This window comes from Pan paniscus, chromosome 11 (genome assembly GCF_029289425.2).
Source record: "Pan paniscus chromosome 11, NHGRI_mPanPan1-v2.0_pri, whole genome shotgun sequence".
NCBI classification, from domain to species: domain Eukaryota; kingdom Metazoa; phylum Chordata; class Mammalia; order Primates; family Hominidae; genus Pan; species Pan paniscus.
Window position 1 is genome coordinate 79,195,507 of NC_073260.2, and position 23,462 is coordinate 79,218,968.

The window sequence follows — 23,462 nt, forward strand, 5'->3', positions numbered from 1 at the left end:
TTCACTGCACATCATAGGCACTTAAAAGGTTTTATGGATTGAATTGAATTCCAACTGATGTTAGCATATTCACATATTTATTTATTCATCATGCATTTCCTTAGCAGATGTTTATTGAATGACTACTACATGCCAACTGAGATAATGCCAAGCCTAGTAGGCAAGATCGGCACAAACACTTCTAAGTAGAATTCAATGTAGAAGAATGACACAATCGAGATACAGCAAAGGGCTGGTGATCTGCCATACCTTAGTTTTATGTTGTGCTTCCTCAGTGCCCTTTTTATTCTTTCTGCTTCTATTTCTCTTGATTGTGAGGCTTTTGTCTCTTGTAGGCTCTATCTGAACTGTTATTGGAAAGCCATGTAAAACATGATGTCATCCAGTACTGTTTCGTTCTTGTCATAGTATTCTAGTCCTAGTTTTCTTTTCCTTTTTGTCTATAATAACAATTATGAATTCCTTCAGCATTTTCTGCCTTTTTTTGCTTGCTTCAGAGTTAAAGAAAGTCTGGTAGTTTTCTTCCTCCTAAAGATCGACAAACAAAGCATTTGAATTTTAAGTTTTTTTTCTGTTATTAATAATAAGTGAGGTCAGAGAGAAAAAGTGTTAATACAAGAAGAAAACACAAAGATCCAGTGACTCTTACAAATGTCATTAAATCTTAGCCTTTTACTCATAGTTCAAGGATTTCTTCTGGAAGAATATTTAATTGCATAATTATGCTTTTGCTCTAATGGATATTTATTTTTATTACGGTAAAATACACAGAACTTTTCAGTGCATGGCTTTGTGGCATTAAGTACATTTACATTGTTGTGAACCCTCACCACCATCCCTTTCTAGAATTTTATCTTTCCCAAATGAAGTTCTGTACCCACTAAACACTAACTCCGCATTCCTCCCTTCCCATCCACACTTTCCAACACCTAGAAACCACCATTCTACTTTCTGTCTCTGAATTTGACTAGTCTAGTTATTTTGTACAAGTAGAATCATGCAGTATTTGTCTTTTTGTGTGACTGGCTTATTTCCCATAAAATAATGTCCTCAAGATTCGCCCAGGTTGTAGTGTACGTCAAGTTTTTTTCTTTTTCAGGCTGAATAATATTCCCTATATTTATATACCACATTTTGCTTACCTGTTCATCTATTAATGGACATTTAGCTTGCTTCTACTTTTTAGCTATTGTGAATTATGCTACTGTAAACACCAGTGCATAAATATCTGAGTCCTTGCTTTCAGTTCTTTTGGGCATATATCCAGAAATAGAATTCCTGGATTGTATGGTAATTATAGGTTTAATGTTTTTAAGGAATCACCATCCCTTTTTTCAAGTGCGTACATCATTTATATTTTCATCAGCAATGCACATGAATTCAAATTCTTCCACACCTTCGCCAACACTTATTGTTTTCTTTCTCTTTCTTTTAAAGATAACCAACCTAACCAATGTAGAGCGTTCTCTCATTGTGTCACCATGGATATTTCTGATGGTGACACTTACCAAATCTTACTCTTTCTTCAGACTTTTATTTTTTATGGAAGAGTATGTTAACACTTTCCTCTATGAAGTCTTATTTTCCCAGAATGTCATTGTAAATGGTCATGTAAGGAAAAATAGTAGATACTTTTTATGGAAAGAAATTTATTTAGATTTGTGAAAGCTCCATGCTGATGATACCATCACGGTAGGCCCCTTCCCCCTCAGCAAGGTCTCCATAGGAAATTTCCTCATACCTCTATCATCACATTTGACATCAGCTCAGACATGGACCTACCAAGCAGCAATAATCCATCTATTTTCATCCAATCATTCATCAATTCATCCCTCTATGCATTCATTCAACAATTAATTATTGTACACCTATGCTCTGTTTAAACCTAGCAATTCCTTTTAGTCTTTTTATTATTTATGATAACTAAGGAAATATATTAATGAAATACTTTGGCTATTTTCTTCTGATTGAGTATCCAGGCTGGTTCTCCGGACATATTTTCTGGGCAAGATAAAGAGACAAAGCACAATGCTTTTTAGAAATGAAATGTTCACCTCATCTATGGCTCACATAGGCATTTCAAAGTGGGACCTAATGCTTTTAGAAACTATATTTACACAGCATAAAATAGGAACATGTATTCCACTTAGAGTGAAAACTATTCATGCCTTTCTTATATGGTAAATAACATATTGTGAGTTAAGGATGTTTAATAGACACTAAATAATGTAATACATGAGAAAGGAAACTATGATTGGCAAGCCCAGTTACCTCGGTCTTACAATATATTTTTTTAAATTGAACTTTCTATCATTAGAGTAATGATTTTTGTTTTTTTTTTTCTGTCTTCTCTTTTTTTCTTTTTGAACAAGAAAAAACAAGATTGACAATGAGAATTGTCACATGCAGCATGTTGTTAGATTTCAGAGTTATAACAAAATAAAAATTGAAGTAATTTCACATCAAATATTGCCCAGATAAATCCAGGGATTTCCACCCACTTTGTTCTTAGGAAATCATCACCGTATCTCATTGTAGAAGTATTTCCATGTGTAATTAATTTAAATATAACATAAAAGAAACAGACTCTAGCTGAAACAGACAATAATCTTTTACTCAAACATATTCAACCACAAACCAAAGTCATATTTTGGATCGTGTCCTCATTTTGATGATCACAGGATTTATCTTATTTGTGGTTTACTTGGGCTATTTTCAATGCCTGGAGAGACATGATGTACATTGTAGAATAATGCAATAAAGTAATTGAGCATATTTTCCTCATCTCTGGGCATATTTATGCTTGTACACACAGTTACATTAAAAGGGCCAGAATGCAGCAAGCTCAGCTGTAAGTTATTACCATGATGGTGCTGGCGTGCTAGGGCTGCTCTCACACTGTGATGCAGACTGGGTGTTCCAGTGGGATGGATTATCCTAGAGTCTGCTACGAAGTCAATGCATCTCATGGAGAGAAAAATCTGTTGGGCTTAAAAGAAAAATGCCTGTGGAACAACACAAACTAACATCTAATCCTTTGCCAGCAGAAGTTTTTAAGGGAAGTGAAAAATTATTGACAGACAGAAATGTTCTTCTGAGTCTAGAATCAGAACAAATCCAGCTGTGGTCATTCTACTAGATCTCAGCAAAACAAACTTGGTTGCTTACATTTGTTCTGACCTCTTACCTGAGAAAAGATTCAGAACTGGGTAATTTCAACTGAGAAAACTTGGTTAAACGAAATGAAATAGGTTTAGATACAGGATGTTGAGGCAAGTACAACATGATTTGAGAGTCAGAGTTTGGAATTAGGAGCCTCAAATCAGACCAGATGATTTTTAAGACAACACTAGAAACTTGAAAATGCAAATAATGAATAGGACCCCATAGACTTTTAGGGGCAGGCAAGAAATTTTCAATGCACTGGTTTCTATTCAAGTTATAAATTGATCCTGACAGTAAATAGGAGTGTTTTGTGCTATATTTGCCTTATGGCAAACAGGCTTGAGCTGATTTTGCTCTCTGTGAGAAGTGGCTATGAGTTTTGATCAAGAGTGCAAAGGAAAAAGTTAGTTTGAGGGAAAGAATCAAAAGACCAAGGTCTGAATTCTAGAACATTGGTCTGATCTAGAGTCAGAAGACCAAGGTCTGATTTCTAGTTTCTTTACTTACCAGGGTTATTTTGGAAATGTCACTTCATCTCCTCTTAGTTTTCTTTTTCCTGAGAAAATGAGAATGTTTTCTGTCATCTTTATCTGAGGACAATGTGCAAATGTTTTGTAAACTCTTGTCAAGGATTATCATTATTTTAAAACTGAATTCCTTTCTCAGTGATAATTAAGTAAACTATGAGAAAAATAATTCTTAATATGAGAACTATGTAAAACTTTTTTTGTGTGCAGTTGAGTTGGAAGTGTGTTTTGGAGAACTCAATGTCTGGAAGCTATAACTGGTTTGTTTCCAACATACAATACATTCCTATTGCAGGTTTATGTATTAGGGTATTGCTAGCAACCATACCAAATAAAGCTAAAATTGCAATTCTTTAATACAATAGGAGTATATTTCTTGCACATATAAAATAGGTATTCTTGATTGGTGGGCTGTTCTTCAAGTGGCGATTCAAGAACTTGGTGGTTTGTTTTGTTTTGTTTTTGCTTTATTATCTTTAACACACAGCTTCCTACATAGCTATGTATGCAAGCCACTGGATAGAGAAACAACACAGAGGATATGGTGTGGAAGGCTGTTTATGAGTCAGCTCTGGAAGTGGCACACATTCCTTCTGTTTAATTCCATTGGCTAGAACTCAGGCTCACAGTCATGTCTCTTTGAAAGGAAGGCTAGAGAATACAGTTGATTTTTGTGCCTGAGGAGAAGATGAAATGGGATTGGTAAGCAGCTAGCTAGTATCTGCTAAAATTTTGGATCAGAACAACAACTCATGCAGTATCTGGACTGCAATACAGGTAAGTTGATCATTTTAATTGAAGTATCAGTTGATGAGAATAAAAAGACCGGGCTTTTCATGAATCCCCAGAGGACATTCAGAAATTCCGTGTTCAGCAGTAGTGGATACGTGTATGCTTGTGTGAAGCATCGGCAGAGGGTAATCCCAATTCAGGTGTAATATTTTCCCTTTTGTCTTCTCATAGGAGCTGACTGAGTTGGCTTGGCTGTACATAGGAGGAAGACCCTGATCCCTGGTGCTCAACACAAAAATGCTTCAATGATACCCTGAGATTGTTTTACCTTGCAACACTCTCTGGAAAATTGCTGCTCCAGGAATGCGATGAAAAGATCTGTAAGAGAGCACAGCCCCTGTTGATTGACTTGTCTTGGTAAGCTTTCCTAGTTCTCTCGGGAAAAAAAAAAGTGAGCCATAAAACCACTTATATGTGGACAGCACTCTCCTGGTCTAACTTTCAAGCAGAAGGGATTTCATGGTCAAGGGCTAGCCTCAGAAAATAAGCCTTGTTAATGAATACATAATTCTATGGTTCCTGAAGGTATGTGCATACAAGAACTCTGATGTGAAAGGACCATGAACTGAGGGAAACTGACCCATTGGGTTGGTGGTGGGCACAAGAATGAAAGGCATTCAGCCATTGAATTACAAGCACCTCCAAGTACCACATAATTACATTTCTACCAGGATTTTTATAAACAAATATAACAATGTTGACTTTGGATTTGTTAGCTTCAGGCTCCCACACATTTTTATTCCTCATGACTATTTTATTTTATTTTCAAAAGAAAAGAAACCCCCATATATGTGGTCAGAGAATAATTCTGTGCACTGGGAACTTTTCAAATAAATTTACTACTCACGCTCAGTGAATGACCTTCACTAAGCAGCAGTATGTAAACTTTGGAAAAAATTAAAGCCAACATAAAATTATCTGAAAATTCCAGAGTTCTAGTTCCATGGCCCCTATAAGAAATTCTGAATCAATAAGTATGAGATCTGGGAATGTGAATTTTAATACAAACCTCATACAAAATAATTCCAATGTAGCTAGTCCTTCTACTTTGGGAAATACAGATTTGGTGATTTAATATGATTTGCTCAGGTTTGTGTACAAGTATACACAAAGAGTTTTCTGTATCCCTTAACATGACAAACTATCACATGATTATCATTGTCAAGTGAATATTTGCTCCTTTTTTATCTTAGGAAGTCAGCAAGGGTACAATAGATTTGGATCAAATGGGTAATATAATTTGTGGGCATTGTAAGTGATATGTTGACATCACTCCAACTATTTAGCACCTACTATTTTCCACTAAAATATACTGCACCAGACACTTTATATTCATGTCTAAATCTCAAAATAACAAAGAGAGGTGGCTATCATTGACTCAATCTTATAGTTGAGAAAACTGCAATGCAAAGGGGTTAAATTGTATTTGTCCATTTGCATTGCAATAAAGGAATACCTGAGACTGGGTAACTAATAAAGAAAAAAGGTTTAATTGGCTCAGGGTCCTGCAGGGTGTACAGGAAGTGTGATGCCAGCATCTGCTTCTGATGAGGACTCAGGAAGCTTATAATCATTGCAGAGGGCAAAGGGGAGCAGGCACATCACATGTTGAGAGTAGGAGACAGAGAATGAGAGGGGTGAGGTCCCAAACCTTTAAGCAACTAGATCTCACTTGAACTTAATAAGCAAAACTCACTCATCAAAAAAGGAATGGGGCTAGGCCATTCATGAGTGATCCACTCCCACGATCCAACCACCTCCCGCCAGGCCCCACCTGTAACACTGGGAATCACATTTCATTCCCTCCCTGGCCCCCCAAATTTCATGTCCTTCTCACATTTCAAAATACAATCATGCCTTCACAAAAGTCCCCTGAGATCTTAACTCATTCCAGCATTAATTCAAAAGTCCCAATTCCCAAGTTCCAATTCCAATGTCTCACCTGGAGATAAGTTCCTTCCACATATGAGCCTATGAGATAAAAAACGAGTTATTTATTCCCAAGAGACAATGGTGGTACTGGCATTGGGTGTACATTTCCATTCTAAAAGGGAGAAATTGGCCAGAAGAAAGGGGCTACAGGCCCCATGCAAGTCTGAACCCATCAGGGCAGTCATTAAATCTTAAAGCTCCAAAATAATCCCCTTAGACTACATCTCCCATATCTTGGGCACACTGGTGCAAGGGCTGGGCTCCCAAGGCATTGGGAGCTTCACGCCTGTGGCCTTGCAGGGTACACCCTCTGCACCTGGTCTCATGGGCTAGAGTTGGGTGCCTGAAGATTTTCTAGGCTCAGGATGCAAGCTGCCAGTGAATCTATCATTTTGGGGTCTGGAGGGCAGTAGCTCCCTTCCCAGAGCTCCACTAGGCAGTGCCCTTGTGGGAACTCTGTGTGGGGGCACTAACTCATTTCCCCTTGACATTGCCTTAGTGTTTCTCTGTGCGGGCCTGCCCCTGTTGCAGACTTCTGCCTGGGCACCCAGGCTTTTCCATACATCCTACAAAATCTAGGGAGAATCTGCCAAGCCTCCTTCACACTTACATTCTGTGTGCCCACAGACTTAACATCACGTGGAAACCACCAAGGCTTGTGGTGGTTTGCACTCTCCAAAGCAGAAGCTTGAGCTGTACGTGGGGGCACTTTGAGCCAGGCTGGAGCCAGAGCAGCCCGGATGCTGGGAGCAGTGTCCTGTCTTCACGGGCAACAGAGCCCTGTGTTTGAGCCCTGAAATCATTCTTTCCTTCTAGACCTCTGGCCCTGGGATGGAAGGGGCTGTCTCCAAGATCTCTGCAGTGCTTCTAAGCATTGCCTTGTCTATTAGCATTTTGTTCCCTTTTAGTCATGCTAATCTCTCTAGCAAGTGGTTGCGCTACACCTTACTTGAATTTCTCTTCTAAAATGCTTTTTTTGTTCTCTGCCACATGGCCAGGTTGTGAATTTTCCAAACTTTTATGCTCTGCTTCCCTTTTAAATATAAACTCCAACTTTAAGTCATTTTTTTTTTTTTGCTTCATTGTCTAATCATAGACTGTTAGAAGCAGCCATGCCACATCTTCAAAGATTTGTTGCTTAGAAATTTCTTCTGCCAGATACCCCAGGTCATTACTCCTAAGTTCAAACTTCCACAGATCCCTAGGTTACACACACAATGCAGCCAAGTTCTTTGCTAAGGTATAGCATAGGTAAACTTTACAGTGAAGGTCATTAGCTTGGCCTTCACTGTCCAAATTTCCATCAGCATTTTGGTCAGAACCACTTAACAAGTCTCTAGGAAGTAACAAACTTTCTCTCATCTTCCTGTCTTCTTTTGAGCCCTTCAAACTCTTCCAACTTTTTCTCATTACCCAGTTCAAAATCTGCTTCCACATTTTCTGGTATCTTTATAGCAATATCCCACCTCTTGGAACCAATTTTCTGTATTAGTCTGTGTGTGCTACTGCAAAGGAGTATTTGAAACTGGGTAATTTATAAAGAAGTTTAATTGGCTCAGGGTTCTGCAGAGCACACAGGAAACATGGTGCCAGCATGCTTCTGGTGAGAGGCTCAGGAAGCTTACAATCATGGCAGAAAGCGAACGGGGAGCAGATGCATCACATGGTGAGAGCAGGAGCAAGAAAGTGAGGAATGCGGAGGTCCCAGGCTTTTGAACAACCAGCTCTCATGTGAACTAACTGAGCAAAAACTCACTTATTACCAAGGGGATGGTGCTAAATGATTTATGAGTGATCTGCCCTCATAACCCAATCACCTCCCATTGGGACCTCCTTCCAGCATTGGGAATCACATTTAAACATGAGATTTGGAAGGGGCAAACCTCCAAACTATATCACTTGCTAAATTTTGATGATAAGTGGCAGAGTCTAGATTTGTATCCTATTGTTTCATTCCGGTTCTCTGCTTTTTCATTTGCTCTAGATCGAACCAGAGCTTCTGGCTGGGATACTGGTATCTTGAGTGAGTCACAGCAGGAGATACGTGCTGGAGCTGAGGAGGTTGGAGAGGCAGCAGAAAAGGTAGGAGACAGCAAGAGAAGGAGAGCAGCCTACAGATGAGAAGGCAAGTAATTTACCCTAAAGTTCTAGGACTGCTGTTGGTCAAAGGAAAAATCCTTCTGAGAGATTTCGATTTTAGGTTTTGATTCTACTTCTGTTTCTATGAATGCTAGAGAGAAGAAGAAGCCTATGAAGTATACATTTTCATAGTATTTTATAGATAAGAATCAGTGTATTTAAGCTATTAACTGAGTCACCTAATTAGTTAATGAAAGAGTTGGGATTACAACCCAAGTGTGTTTGATCTCAGGGACTACACTTTCTAATTCACAAATAATCTTTCCCTAGTAGAATCCATAGCAGTGTTTTCCAAACTTGTTTATTCTGTGAGATTAACAAAAGTAAATTTAGAGTATAATCTGCAATAAAAGTCATTGTTGATGGTGAATTAGAGGCAAGAGTCAGAAAGACCATGTAATTGAATATGTGAAGCAACAGGCGTTTTCGCTAATGGGCTGTGTTCTTGAAAAGGTAAGGAAAGAGAAAATAATGAGGATAAAGAAGTGAATAAGGCAGGGAAAAGACAATAATAGAAGCCGAAACGAAGTGAAAGGAAAAACAGACCATTTGCTATATTTTGCTTTATTACCACCACCATTCTTAGACATCAGAAGATTTAAAAAAAATCATGGCAGTAACTTCTTGAAGTAATATTGATAAAACTTGCTTCCAAATATTTATATTTTTTGTAAATAAAAGCATAATCAGAATTCAATGATCCCTTTTTAATGCCACAAGTAGTGCAATGTTAACAAGCTAGACTGCATGGTATCCTGTTTAAGTGTGTGTCTGTGCGTGAGTAGGGCAGAGAGGGGGTCTTTGTGATGTCATATCTACCTATCAGTATGAATGTAGGAGGTAAATTCTGAATTGAGAAAATCATCATATTGCAACTATATCTAATTTATGTGAATTAATAATAAGGGCATAAATCTTGCTGCTTATTCTAGTTCATAAGGAGCTGGTGAAGAAGTCCTTTATAATGAAATAATTACTTTTTCAAGGCAAGAAGATAGTAGTAATTTGATAGGTGAATGATTTCCCAATATATAAAAATCAAATCCAAGGGAATTTCTAAAGCCAAATATATATTATTTTTGGCTTTTGTACCACTTCAGATAATTTGTATCCATAGCCTTTAATTAGAATTTAAAAAATCAGAAGTTGATTTTAAGAAGATCTCCACAGATAGGATTTAATGCGATTTTTGTCTGCACATTGTTATTTTCTGATTATTCTACAATTAACGCAGGTTAGTAAACAAATTAAAGGAGATAATTGTTGATAAACAGATAAAGCCAATTCTCAAATTCTGAATAAGCCTAATTCATTGGCAAATATGTTGATTGTAGATAAGACCACATTTTTAGATAAAGATGACAATTTAAATTCTATTTTGATTTGAGGTCAGCTCACAAAGACCTCTGAAACTTTCATTTAGTTTAGCTTCAGCACTGATAAGAGAAACTGAAATTTACTGTCTTCTCTTTTATTATGTGATGCTTAAGACAGGAAAAAGAAAGAGCTCCTTTAACTCTTCTTGGACTTTTTAAAAAAAAAATAGCTTCACTGATCTTTAATTGACATACAGTAAACTGCACAAGCTTAAAATGTGCAATTTAACAAGTTTGACTTATCTTGTAATAAGTTCTAATGAAAAATTTGAATTAAGCCAAAGCTATCCTCTTATTCTATTTCCTTATACTGTCCCCTCTACCATGCGCATTGCAAAATATGTTTGTTAGAATGTGGGTAAAATACTGTGGAGACTAGTCTCAAAAATGACAATTACTGGTGATCTAGTGTCTATGAGAAAAATATATTCTAAATTCTTAGACACTGACTTACAAAATTATTATTATTTTTATTTTTATTTTTTTATTATTATACTTTAAGTTTTAGGGTACATGTGCACATTGTGCAGGTTAGTTACATATGTATACATGTGCCATGCTGGTGCGCTGCACCCACTAACTCGTCGTCTAGCATTAGGTATATCTCCCAATGCTATCCCTCCCGCCTCCCCCCAACCCACAACAGTCCGCAGAGTGTGATGTTCCCCTTCCTGTGTCCATGTGTTCTCATTGTTCAATTCCCACCTATGAGTGAGAATATGCGGCATTTGGTTTTTTGTTCTTGCAATAGTTTACTGAGAATGATGATTTCCAATATCATCCATGTCCCTACAAAGGACATGAACTCATCATTTTTTATGGCTGCATAGTATTCCATGGTGTATATGTGCCACATTTTCTTAATCCAATCTATCATTGTTGGACATTATTTTTAACACATCTTACTTGTGAAATGAAGACTAGCCAGCATTTACCAGTGTTGATAATCATCCTAACTGGTACATCTGGTCTTCTCACTTATTCTGAATATCACATACATTCTCTTATATCTTTCTATATCAAATGTCCAATAAAGCCCAATTATCTGATGTCATATGAAAGCAGCTTGTGGAAGGTGGGACTATTGGAGATGCTGTACCCCTGCTAGGAAGTGGCTCTGGAAAACGTTTCATTTAATATCCAATGAGATTGAGTTGGAGCTAATGTCTGAGTGGTAGATATAAACTAAAGCTGAGCTTTCTATGTTCTGCTCAGCCCTTTGATCTTTTGAGCTTTGCTACCTCTCTTCTTTACCTCCCTACTACCGCCTGCTGCCTGGAGGCCTCCTCTTTTTTTCTAACCCAGAATATAAAATTCTACTTAATAGTGCATTTTTCAAGGCAGTTAACAGTACAGCTTTCCTCCTTGAAGTCACTCTGCATTATTGCTATTAGAAGAAGGAGGAACCTGCAGGGATGTGCAAAAGTTAGACCGAGAAATAAAACACATTGGTGGTCTTCCACCAGATCATGAGTACACCCATATCCATCTTACAGCCCTGGTTTTGCTTTTATGCAGTGGAACTATCACCCACTGCTTCTATATGAAACTTTTAAGATTTTCAACCTACAAGTCTTTTCATGCTAAGAAATGGCATTTCTTAAAAGAAAAAAGAAATAAAAGAATGTCTGGAAATTAGTTCTACAATGAAGTTACAAATGAGAGCATTGATAATTCAGTCTTATGCTGCTTCTTGAAATATGACGGTTTCTTTTTTGATAGAAGATGTCTTTCATATGTAAGCAGCACAAAAAAACTTATAATTTTATATTTTATTCTTAAAATTCTTATAATTTTAATCCCATTAGAATATACTATATAAGTGACTACAGTCATTATTATGTTGATAAAATTTTATTCTCAATCATTATTAAATGTGATTGTGAGATTAGAATTGATGCATTTGATAGTTTGGTCTCTTTATTGTGAATTTCTGTGTCCCTTTTGCCCCTGCAAGATTTTGGTGAAAGATGAGACTTGAACGCCAAACCTCGTGTTACAGATACTTTATACATATTTCCACCTTTGATCTTTGCAGCAACTTTGTGAACTAAGTATCATGATTTTAAGTTTACAGATTAGAAAACTGACACCCAAGGAGTTAGAGAATTTGTTTAACTCCACATGGGGGAGTCTGAGATTTGCTTACACCTAGGTCTGCTGGGCACCCTTCACTATCTTAGGACAAAGTGCCACAATTTAGGTAAGGGCCAGGACTTTATTCTAGGTGCATTACTCACATTGCTATCTCAGCTAAGGCTCCTTGCTCTTCGTTCACATCGTCTCTGGGGTATAAACCATCAAATGAAAGATGACCCTTTCTGTCTCTCTCAATTAAAAAAGCATAATCCTGAGTTTTAAATGAATGTTTCTTTCCCATTTCATGGTCACTGTTATCTTTTTGCCCTCCTGTTCTCAGTTTTACTTTTAGGCCTGAAGCATTTGGTAGGGTCATTGCTGAATGTGGGAAGTTTCACTATTTTTCTATTCAGTAAGGAAAACCAAGAAGTCTGTGTTCTTTTATTTTATTAATTTATGTTTTTGAGACAGGATCTCGCCTTGTTGCCCAGGCTGGAGTGCAGTGGGGTGATCGCAGTTCACTACAGCCTTGATCTCCTGGGCTCAGGCAATCGTCCCACCTCAGAATCCTGAGTAGCTGGGACTGCAGGTGTGTACCACCATGCCAGGCTAATTTTTTTTTTTTTTTTTTTTTTTTGAGATGGAGTCTCGCCCTGTTGCCCAGGCTGGAGCGCAGTGGTGCGGTCTCGGCTCACTGCAAGCTCTGCTTCACGGGTTCATGCCATTCTCCTGCCTCAGCCTCCCAAGTAGCTGGGAATACAGGCGCCCGCCACCATGCCCAGCTAATTTTTTGTATTTTTAGTAGAGACGGGGTTTCACCGTGTTAGCCAGGATGGTCTCCATCTCCTTACCTCGTGATCTGCCCACCTTGGCCTCCCAAAGTGCCGGGATTACAGGCGTGAGCCACCGAGCCCGGCCCCCTAATATTTTTTTAATTAATTTTTTGTAGAGATGGAGTCTCAAACTATGTTGCCCAGGCTTGTATTCTTTTAGTATCAGGCTTTATTCCATTTGCTTCCACAGCTCAGCAAGTTAGAGATGAATGAAAGAGCATATGAGGAAAGGGCTGAAATCAGCGTCCAAATCCTCATCTGGCAGAGGGGCGTGATACATCTATTTAACTTACTTGACTTCAACCGTACACGTCAGCAAAGAAATAGTAAGAAAGTTAGGGGAATGGAATAATTCCAATGATGCTGGCGGGTGATGGTATGCCCCAGAGGGAGGGTGCTCTATGGAATGTAAATCCCCTGACCTTTCAAAATGGCCTCACTTCCTGTTACCTCTCATGATGTGAGCATCCCCACATTTGGACAGGGATTCTGGGGTTTGCAGATATGTTTCCTATTCAACATGGTACCTAAATGCCAACCAACAACATTATGGAATTCTCTGCCAAGGAGGCAGAAGTTGATTCCAGCGGTAAGAGAAACAAATTGCAGAGGCAGCAACATCCAAGACAACACCAGCCAAATAACTGATGCACAGTGCATCCGTGCATTCTATTTTATGGATGATATAAAAGAGATTTTTCAATGGTAATTTTAATTATTTATAATTTTTGCCGTACATGCTAACTTCAGGACATAAACTCTTTTAAGTTGAAATGTAGTCTTTTTTTTAGAAAGCGAGTTTATTAAGAAAGGAAAGGAATTAAGAATGGCTACTCAATAGGCAAAGCAGCCAAAATGTAGTCTTTATTATTATTATATATTTTTTGAGACAGAGTCTCACTCTGTCACCCAGGGTGGAGGGCAATGGCGCAATTTTAGCTCACTGCAACCTCAGCCTCCCAGGTTCAAGCAATTCTCCCACCTCAGCCTCCTGAGTAGCTGGGATTACAGGCATGCGCCACCATGCCCAGCTAATTTTTATATTTTTAGTAGAGATGGGGTTTCACCACTTTGGCCAGGCTGGTCTCAAACTCCTGACCTTCAATGATCCGCCTGCCTCACCATCCCAAAGTGCTGGGATTACAGACGTGAGCCACCGCACCCAGCCAGAATGTAGTTGTATTTCTCCATTTATTAGAGGACTTTGGTCACATCACTTTAGATCTTTGAGCTACACTTTATTTGAAATCTTCACAGTTAGCAGTAATGTCCAAATGTCTGTGTCTTTCAGAGTTTTTGAATATTTAATAAGAAAAAATATATGTGCATATTTTTAAGTACTTAAACATTCAAGTTATATAATAATAATTTCTAAAAGAGTGTAAAGCATCGGTATCCTTTTGAAATTCCCTGATCCCATCATGAGCTAAAAAACTTTGTAAGGTTGTAAATAAATTTTAAAAAACATTTTCAGTCTTTGTAAGGTGTGTATGTGTATACCTATATCTATATCCCTATATATTTGAATTTTGGAAAAGGTTAAAATGACTTCAAACATATGAATTAAGGTTTGGGTTAATTTTATTTTGCCTGATTAAGTTTACTTATCCCCATGGCAAATCGGCATCTGAATTGTCATCCGGCAGGTGTATTCCACACTTTTCGCTTGTCTGTGTGTGTATGAGCGCACAGACCTTCAAGAGCACTCACAAGTCTAACTGCAAGTTTGCCTCTGAGTGCATAGACCTGAAATCTTAATATGCTACTTTTTTTCCTCCATAAACAATACAAAGAAGTTGACAGGTCTGAAAGGGGCTTATGTGAAAAGATAATTAAGAGCTTTAGAGAGTGTCAAGAGTCAATAGCTCAGCACTGTCAGCACTCCGGAGAGTTACAGGCTATAATTAGATGGCATGGAGGTGTAAGGCATGCTTGGCAGTTGATTCCTGCATGATCTCCAAGGGAAAAACAAAGAGCAGCCTCCATGAGATCTCAGGCAAAGTGGAAAACAGACGTGCTGGAGTCAAACCTCTCACGCGTCTGCTGTTTTCCCAGGTTGCAGCGTTTGGTGAAGAGCTTTTTTGCCTTTTGATTGGCATCTGCATGGGCCTACTGGCCTGTGTTCATCATTCCCACAATCCCCTTGGTTTTGGGGAGCAGACCTTCCTTCAGCTTTGTGAATTAGAGGTCATTTCTGTGGAGTCTGTGAGTACAGCCTGCCCCATGTTCCTATATTCACTTTGGACTCTGAAAAGTTCAAGTTTATGTGAAACAGAGTTAGTTGATCCCTGATAAAAGACCATTTTGCAAAGAGATCTGGAAAAGTCCAGAAGAATCTCTCCCTAAGCAAAGTTGAAGAGACAAAAAGCATGTGCAGAAGTAGATTAAGATGCCCAAAATACTGAAAAGATTATGGAAAACAACCAATCATACGATGTTAACTTTTAAAAAATCAAAATAGTAAAATATGTATAAATAAGTCAAACAGTGTTCTAATTTTTTCCAAATATGTATGTGTATGTGTGTATATATGTGGGCCTTCAAAATGTACATGGAAAATGCATATTATGAAAAAATTTTTGCATAAATTCCAATTTTTTGCACCAAAATAACTCATACTAACTTGTTACAACATGTCTGACCAGAATCTAGTTTGAGACACTAAGAAGGATAAAACATCAGTTTAAAAAGAGCCCCTGTCAGAGCAACATGAATTCTGCCAAAATTAAAGCAAGAACAAACATCAAATGTATGGTAAAGCTTGGGTGGAAGAATCTGAAATCACTGATGTTTTATGAAGTTTATGGAGACAAGGCCTTAATGAAATCAATAGTTTGCAAATGGATAACTTGTTTTAAGAAGGGACAAGATGATGTTGAAGATGACATCCACATCAGTTTGCCAGAAAAAAATTAATCTTGTGTTCCTAATTTTTTTTTTTTTTTTTTTTTTGAGATCAGTTCTTACTTAGTCACCCAGGCTGAAGGGCAGTGGCATGATCATGGCTCACTTCAGCCTCAACCTTCTTGCCTCAAGAGATCCTCCCACCTAAGTCTCCCAAGTTGCTGGGACTACAGTTGCATATCACTACAACCAGCTAATTTTTCAAAAAAAAATTTCATAGAGACAAGGTGTCGCTATGTTGCCCAGGCTGGTTTTGAACTCCCGGGCTTAAGCAATCCTTCTGCCATGGCCTCCCAAAGTGCTGAGATTACAGGCATGAGCCACTGTGCCCCACCCTTGTTTGTGAACTAGTTGAACAAGATGGGCGACTAACAGCAGAAACAACAGTCAACACCAAAAACATCTCGGTTAGTTCGGCTTACACATTTCTGACAGAAAAATTAAAGTTGAGGAAACTTTCGACTCAATTGTGCCCAGATCAGCTGCAGATAAAAGCAGAATTTTCAGTGGAAATTTTAAACAAGTAGAATCAAGATCTTGAAGCGTTTGTTTTAACAATTGTAATGAGATGAAATGTGGCTTTACCAGTATAATCCTGAAGACAAAACAGAATCAAAACAATGACTACCAAGAGGTGGAAAGTGTTCCAGTCAAAGCAAAAGCAGACCAGTCAAGGACAAAGGTCATGGCAAAAGTTTTGTGGGATGCTTAAGCCATTTTGCTTGTTGACCTTATGGAAAGCCAAAGAATGATAAGATCTGCTTATTATGAGAGTGCTTTGGGAAAGTTAACCAAAGCTTTAGCAGAAAAATGACCAGGAAAGCTTCACTAGAGAGTCTTCCACCATGAAAATGCTCCTTCTCATTCTTCTTATAAACAGGGGCAATTTTGTGAGAGTTTCAACAGGAAAGCTTTAGGCTTTAGTCTCCTATAAGACTATGAGATTTGGCTCCTTCTGGTTTTATTGTTGTTGTTGTTTCTTATTCTTAAAAAACTTTTTTAAAGGGCACCTATTTTTCTTCCATTAATAATGTAAAAAAGGTTGCACTGACATGATTAAATTCCCAAGACCCTCAGATCTTTAGGGATGGACTAAACAGCTGATATCATTGCATACCAAAATGGCTTGAACTTGACAGAGTTTATGTTGAGAAATAAGGTTTATATTTTTTATTTTTACCTTTTAATTCATTTTTTCCACAAACTTTTGATGTCCCCTCATATGTATCATATTCCCCATTCCCCTACACGCACACACACACACACAGCATACATGTAAACATATATATGTATATGTGTGTATACATATATAAAGTTTTATATATATATACATATAAAACTTTTTCACAGATGTTAGTGCTTTAGTGATTTTATTTGGCCTGTGCTTTAGATATACTCAGCCTTTTCATTTGCTCTCCTAGCTCTGGCATGTGTTTTTCAGTTAGATGCAAAATATACCTTGATTTTACTGGTGAACCATCACCTCCATAGATTCCAAAGCACTGTCCATATTATTGAGTCAAAATGCAAGTTTCTAGGTAAATACTGCTGGTCAAAATTTGACCTTAAAAGTTTCTCATTATATAGAAGCTTTAATTGAAAAACAGCATTTAATCGAAAAAATTGCTATTTAATCAGTAATATTTAAGTAAAATGTGCGAACATAATGTCACAAACTGTATAAATACAAAGAAAATATATATGTGACAAAAATTAGCTTGAAATAAACCTGTATGCCCTTAAAACATAACTATTTTTAAAATGATTGAAAATGTATTTCTTGACTCCAAGAAATCTGACTGTGATCAAAGAATAATCCCACACAGATCTGCTAATTTTTAACATTTCCTTCAAATCTTTTTAGAATAAAAAGTTATAAAATATTACAGATGAAGTTGAAGTCCTCAATAGTTTCATTACCATCTCTCATTCCAAAGGCAATTACTTTAATAAATTTTAAATAATTTACATATATTTTAATCTGTATGTCTGGACAATAATATTGTTATTGTGTCTTCAAAGTTATTTATAAATGGTGTCAAATAAAATATGCCATTCTGTAATTTGTCTTATTTTAGTTAATACTATGCTTTTTGAGATTTAGCCATATTTATATATATCTGTTTCATTTCTTTTAGCTACTATATATTATTCCATTTTGTTTCTTTGTTATCCTGTTGATTAAAAAGTAGGTAGTTCCTAATTTTTCTCTTTAACAAATAGAGTTTGTATGAACATTCAAACATGTCTGTATATGGGGGTGAGTTTCCTCATGTAGTTGTAGAATTTAAATTACACCCATTTTGGCAAATTATTCATGTTCACGTAACACTTTGGGTTTTTGGCTCCCAAAGAAAAGTAGATAAGTAAAAATGATCTGATAATGTGAATAGATGTGATTAATACACAATACCTGAATTCAAATCTGTTGAAGTTAAATATTGTATTGCTTAAATAGTTTTCCATATTTTATCATTCCACTGGGTTAGTTTTTGGAGTGATGCATTTAATTAATGAATCTCAGCCATCTTTATCATATTTCTAGAACTCAGATACCACTTAAACCTGTAGATATTTAAGATCACAGCATCTGCAAGTCCAGGTGCCAGGGTCCTTTAAACTAATCCTAGAATCCAATGACCCTGGATCATGTGGCTTTCACCTCGACAGGCAAGAACATCCAGGATACTTTTTTTTAAGCTTGGTGTTTTTTTAGAAAAGGAAAGGCAGTGAAGATGAACTCGGGCCCATTTAGAAAGGAAGCAAACATATTAAAAATGGATAGCATTTACTAGCTTTTGTGACCCTCTTCTCCTGCTCTCACTCAGACTTGAAAAAAAAGTACATTAAGCTTTGCACCTGTCTCTAAGAGCTGTTTGTCATCACTTACTCGTTCCTCATTTTCTTTCATTGAAAACTAACAATAAGTGTGATAAGACTGCTGAACTCCAGTGTAAGCATTAGGTAGGCTGTGATTAGAGCAAGATGAGTTGCTTTAGGCCAAGATCTTCTAACCCCCTTCTAGAAGAAGCCTGTAGAAGCCATCTCTTTCTCCATAACCCTGGACAGCAAGTGACCTCAGGCCCTCATTGTATTTTATAAGGCTATTATATTACACTCTGAATTGTGGTTTTAACCTGTAGTCCCACAAAACTCCCCTCCAAATCTGCTTTCCATACTCTCCCCACACTCATTCTTCTGATACTCGGATCAAATCACGCCCTTTAATGCTTAGAAACATTCTGTGATGCTCCACTTTCTTCACACCAGTCACTCTAGGTGAAGTTTAAAGTCTTTAATAAGGAGATTGAGAGCATCCACAATTCAGTCCGAATTAACTTTCCAGGCTCATTGTCATTGATTCTTATTAACTAGTGTTCTCCCAGGACACTCATTGGGTCTCAAATATGCGCTCATCTTTTGTAGCTCTTTGCCTTTGATATAACTATGACTGAAAATCTTCAAGTGACAACATTTTCATGAAATCTTACTTATTGAATAGCAGTTTATATCTTCCTTTCTTGAAGATATTCATTTTTATGAATAAAGATTTAATAAAACACAGCCACATAATCTTTTTTTCTTCTTTTATTTATTTATTTATTTTACTGGTTCTCACTCTGTCACCCAGGCTAGAGTGCAGTGGTGCAATTATGGCTCAATGCAGCCTTGACCTCCCAAGGCTCGGGTGACCCTCTTACCTCAGCACCCCCGAGTAGCTGGGGCAACAGGCACACACCACCACACCCAGATAATTTTTGTATTTTTAGTAGAGATGAGGTTTTGCCATGTTGCCCAGGCTGGTCTCGAACTCCTGGGCTCAAGTGCTCCACCCACCCCAGCCTCCCAAAGTGCTGGAATTACAAGCATGAGCCACCGCACCAGAACAACAGCCACATAGTCCTTTACATATTGCTTATGGATGCTTTCTCTATATGGCAGAGTTGAGTAGTTGTGATAGAGAGTGTATGACACACAAAGCCTAAATATTTACTACACGGCACTTTCCACAGAAAATTTTCTGACCAAATGAATGAAAATGGGCTGTGTGGCAGGGAGAGGCAAGATCAGAGAGCAGCATAAAATGTTTCTAAAAATATTTAGTTATTACTCACATTTGTCATTTCAGGAAATTTTCCCTGTCCTCCATTTCCATTCACATGAAGATAGGAATATATGCAGTTGTTGTCAGCTTTCTTGTCTTTATTGATGGCAAATGATAATAGTGATCAGTCCAAGATAGCTTGAACTGATATTTGGGGTAGCTAGCCACCCATCCATCCATCCATCCATCCATCCGTGTACATATATATATATATATATATACACACACACACACACACACACACACACAGAGACATACATATATGCACATATATATGACATATATCATTTTTAATTTTAGACTCTTTTTGGAAAATGCTCAGGAATAAAGAAAACATGATTACCCCCTAATCACACAATTCAAAATTTTAAAAATCACATGAATAGTTTAACCTGACTGCTTTTCAGAATTCAGTCAAGAAATTTGAGGTTTGTGTACCTATACTCATTACTGGCTGAATATCCAAGAGTGGCCTGCATATAATTGCAAGATAACAATATTATAATTCCATTAGAAACAGTCGTACTTATTACATCCTAACTTATGTTTGTCCTGAAACTCCACCACCTGATGAATATGCAATTAACCTACTTATTACCACAGAAAACATCTCCTTAGAAATACAACACTTTCACATAATTTTTAATCTGATCTTCAAAGGCTTTCTGTGGGAAAAAATAATTTTTCCCAATAAGATATATTATTGGAAACACAAGTCTATGTAGCCGATTTGCTACATCATCTGATTTATTTTAATTAGAGGTTAGCTGCTGAATGTGATTACAGTTATAATTATTACAATACCAGTCATCCACACTTCCATTAGCATTCCACTTGATAGTTAGCAATAAGCAGAAATAAAATATTAGGACTTTTAAGAGAAGAGATTACCAATTAGTACAATTCTCCACTGGCACAAGATAATTATTAATTATGATCATCACGGTAATTATTCACCAAGCTAAATTTCACAGGGCTACCTGTGTGCAGATTCTCTCTATACTGCATTCTGACATCAGCAGTCTTCTTATCTGCTATGGAAATCCTGAAGCAATATTTGTATGAAATACACAGTTGACTGCACACCAAATGGAAGGGCAGCTGCAAAGGTACAGGATGAATCTCCATTTCATTAAAGGATCTCTTCTCTTTGTAGGGCATGGCAAGGGGACTATGTAAAAACATATACCTTCAGAAAAGCATCACTAGTCACATATGTGTTTTCTAATCACATATGATAAAACTGTATCAAAACTAGCCCTCTCACTGTCAGCTCTTGCATTCTCCTGATATTGCCATTCATATCAACACCATTTATAAATAAAACAACAACAAATAAAATTTAGGGATTATTGATCGCTCAAGGACTAATATTATGTAAATAAGTTAGAAAAATATCTACAGGCATCATGGTTTTCAAATTACATCGACGTCACCACTGATGTACTAAAATATAAAGTCATTATTCAGAAGTATGTTAATTCTTATACATAAATACACTTTATATGATACCACTAGGCTGGGCTTGGTGGCTCTCACCTGTAATCCCAGTACTTTGGGAAGCTGATGTGAGAGGATTGCTTGAGCCCAGGAGTCTGAGAACAGCTTGGGAAACACAAGGAGACCTCGTCTCCACAAAAAATGAAAAAATTACCTAGGCTTGGTGGCACTGGCCTGTGGTTCCAGCTACTTGGGAGGCTGAGGCAGGAGGATCACTTGAGCCCAGCAGGTCGAGGCTGCAGTGAGCTGTGATTGGGCCACTTCACTCCAACCTGGGTGACAGAATAAAACTCAGTCTCAAAAACAAAAAACAAGAAACAAAAAAATCCACCATATTCTGCTCCAGTTTTTCTGTCTGAAGTGAAAGAAGTTTCCGAAGGTTCAAGGGAAATAAACACCAAATGCAACCGGGAAAGAAAGACAATTTGCTGGAGTGGACAGCACTAGATTGGGAATCAGATGAGTCAATACTAGTCTTGACTCCGAATTTACATGGTTACTTTCTTGAGGTAAGTTATTAAACTTCTCAGAGCCTCAGGTTCTTTATTTGCGCTTGTGGACAATACCTCTTCTGCCTTTCTTGGGAGGCTGTTAGTCGAGTCAGATGAGACTCTATGCAAAATAATTTTTACAAGCTATGAAGTATTGTTCAAATATAAGGCAACTTTTAATAATTCAAAAAAATCACATTTAACTTAGACTGTTGAATGTTTCTTGAAAAAATAATTTTAGAGTGTCACATAGCCCAAGTTTATGTTTTTACTCAGTAGACAGGACGGAAAGTCTAGAACTGTCAAAAATGGAATTAAGGTAAGATATTAGAGTTTCTTCAATCTCTGGATTAGGAATTGGTGACACAAAGTATGAAGCAAGGTTTCGTTGTCTTGGTTTTTGCATATTTAACAGGAAAAGGCAGATAGCTGATGTTTTGAAAAGGAAGAGCATATGGGCCACCCTACTTCTAGGGGTGGGAGATAGAGGAGAACAACCTCTAGGGAGCCTTTTCAGGGTCAAGATCATCTGCATTAGTCACCCGGATGCACTTCTTTGCTGTGGTGACTGCATCAATCAATGTGCTGCTGATTCTAAAGAGAGGAAAAATAAATTTCAAATGACTTTTTTTCACTGCTGTTCATGTTTGCTGCCAATGTTTGCCTCCATGCTTGAAAACATGAGCAAAGATTTGTTATTTGGAAGAGCTCTATTTCTCATGTTCAAATAGCTTCTGCTCTAATGCGGACTGAGAAGAGATGGGGGACATCCACTATCCAGTGGACATATTTGCTCAACAAAACAAAAAATACCTAAGAGTAAAAGCAAAGCAATTTGTAATGTGGTGTTTGTTATTGCCTACCTATACTTCTTGAGTTGGATCAGAAACAAAGGCAGACAGACATGGCTCAAATTGTCTTTGGGCATTTATCATTTTAAGTGTTTGAAAAGTCCAGCTTCTGTAAATACCAGTGCTATTAAAGATTTATAGATGCAACAGTCATTTTCTTGGTAATTTAATTCTGTTACAAGTTAAAAAAAACTAACATCTATTATAGGCCACATTTCTGAAATATCTGTCAGGAAGAAAATATATATATGAATTTTTTTGCCTTATGAACTGATTATTTTTAGCAGCTTTTATAAGCATAATAATAGTAATTTAAGCAGTTAATTTACCAAAAATCATTTTATTCCAAAACCTGAAAGCCCCCAAATCAAAGGGTTCTCTTTGTCTAAAAAGTTAAATCAAAATAAATGTTTCTAGTTAGTTTTAAGAGGAGAAATTAGGGTTTCTTAATGCTCAAATATTTAGCAAGCTCTCAAGGAGGTGTAGGGGGAAGCAATCTGCCTGTCATAGGAGAGAAAAAAAAATTAAAGAGCAGAATTTTAAAATTGTACCTCTTGACACCAATAAATAACAAGAGAGAGCTAGTACCATTCTTTAACAGGCGTGCATACAATACAATAAGCAAATCTGACTCATCTGCCAGCTTGATTGCTTTGTTTAGAATTCCACTGTCAGAGGTAAGGTGGGGGTGAGGGGATTTATGTAAATTAGGCCCTTCCAAGCTGGAAGAAAGTTGGATTATTTTAAAAAAAAAAAAACTTTTCCAAG

General features: G+C 37.3%; 1 long non-coding RNA gene across 3 annotated transcripts in view; it reads left to right on the forward strand.

Moving 5' to 3' along the window:
• The window catches only part of LOC117981700 (uncharacterized), a 103,067-nt gene that overhangs the window by 39,752 nt on the left and 39,853 nt on the right, over positions 1 to 23,462 (forward strand). For 2 of the 3 annotated variants that reach the window (XR_004673320.3, XR_010109057.1), the window contains exons 2-3: positions 4,656 to 4,841; positions 8,401 to 8,498. This is a non-coding gene — a long non-coding RNA (uncharacterized LOC117981700). Of the gene's footprint in view, positions 1 to 4,655; positions 4,842 to 8,400; positions 11,532 to 23,462 lie in introns of those variants that run through there. The other variant, XR_008619711.1, reaches the window with a different exon arrangement.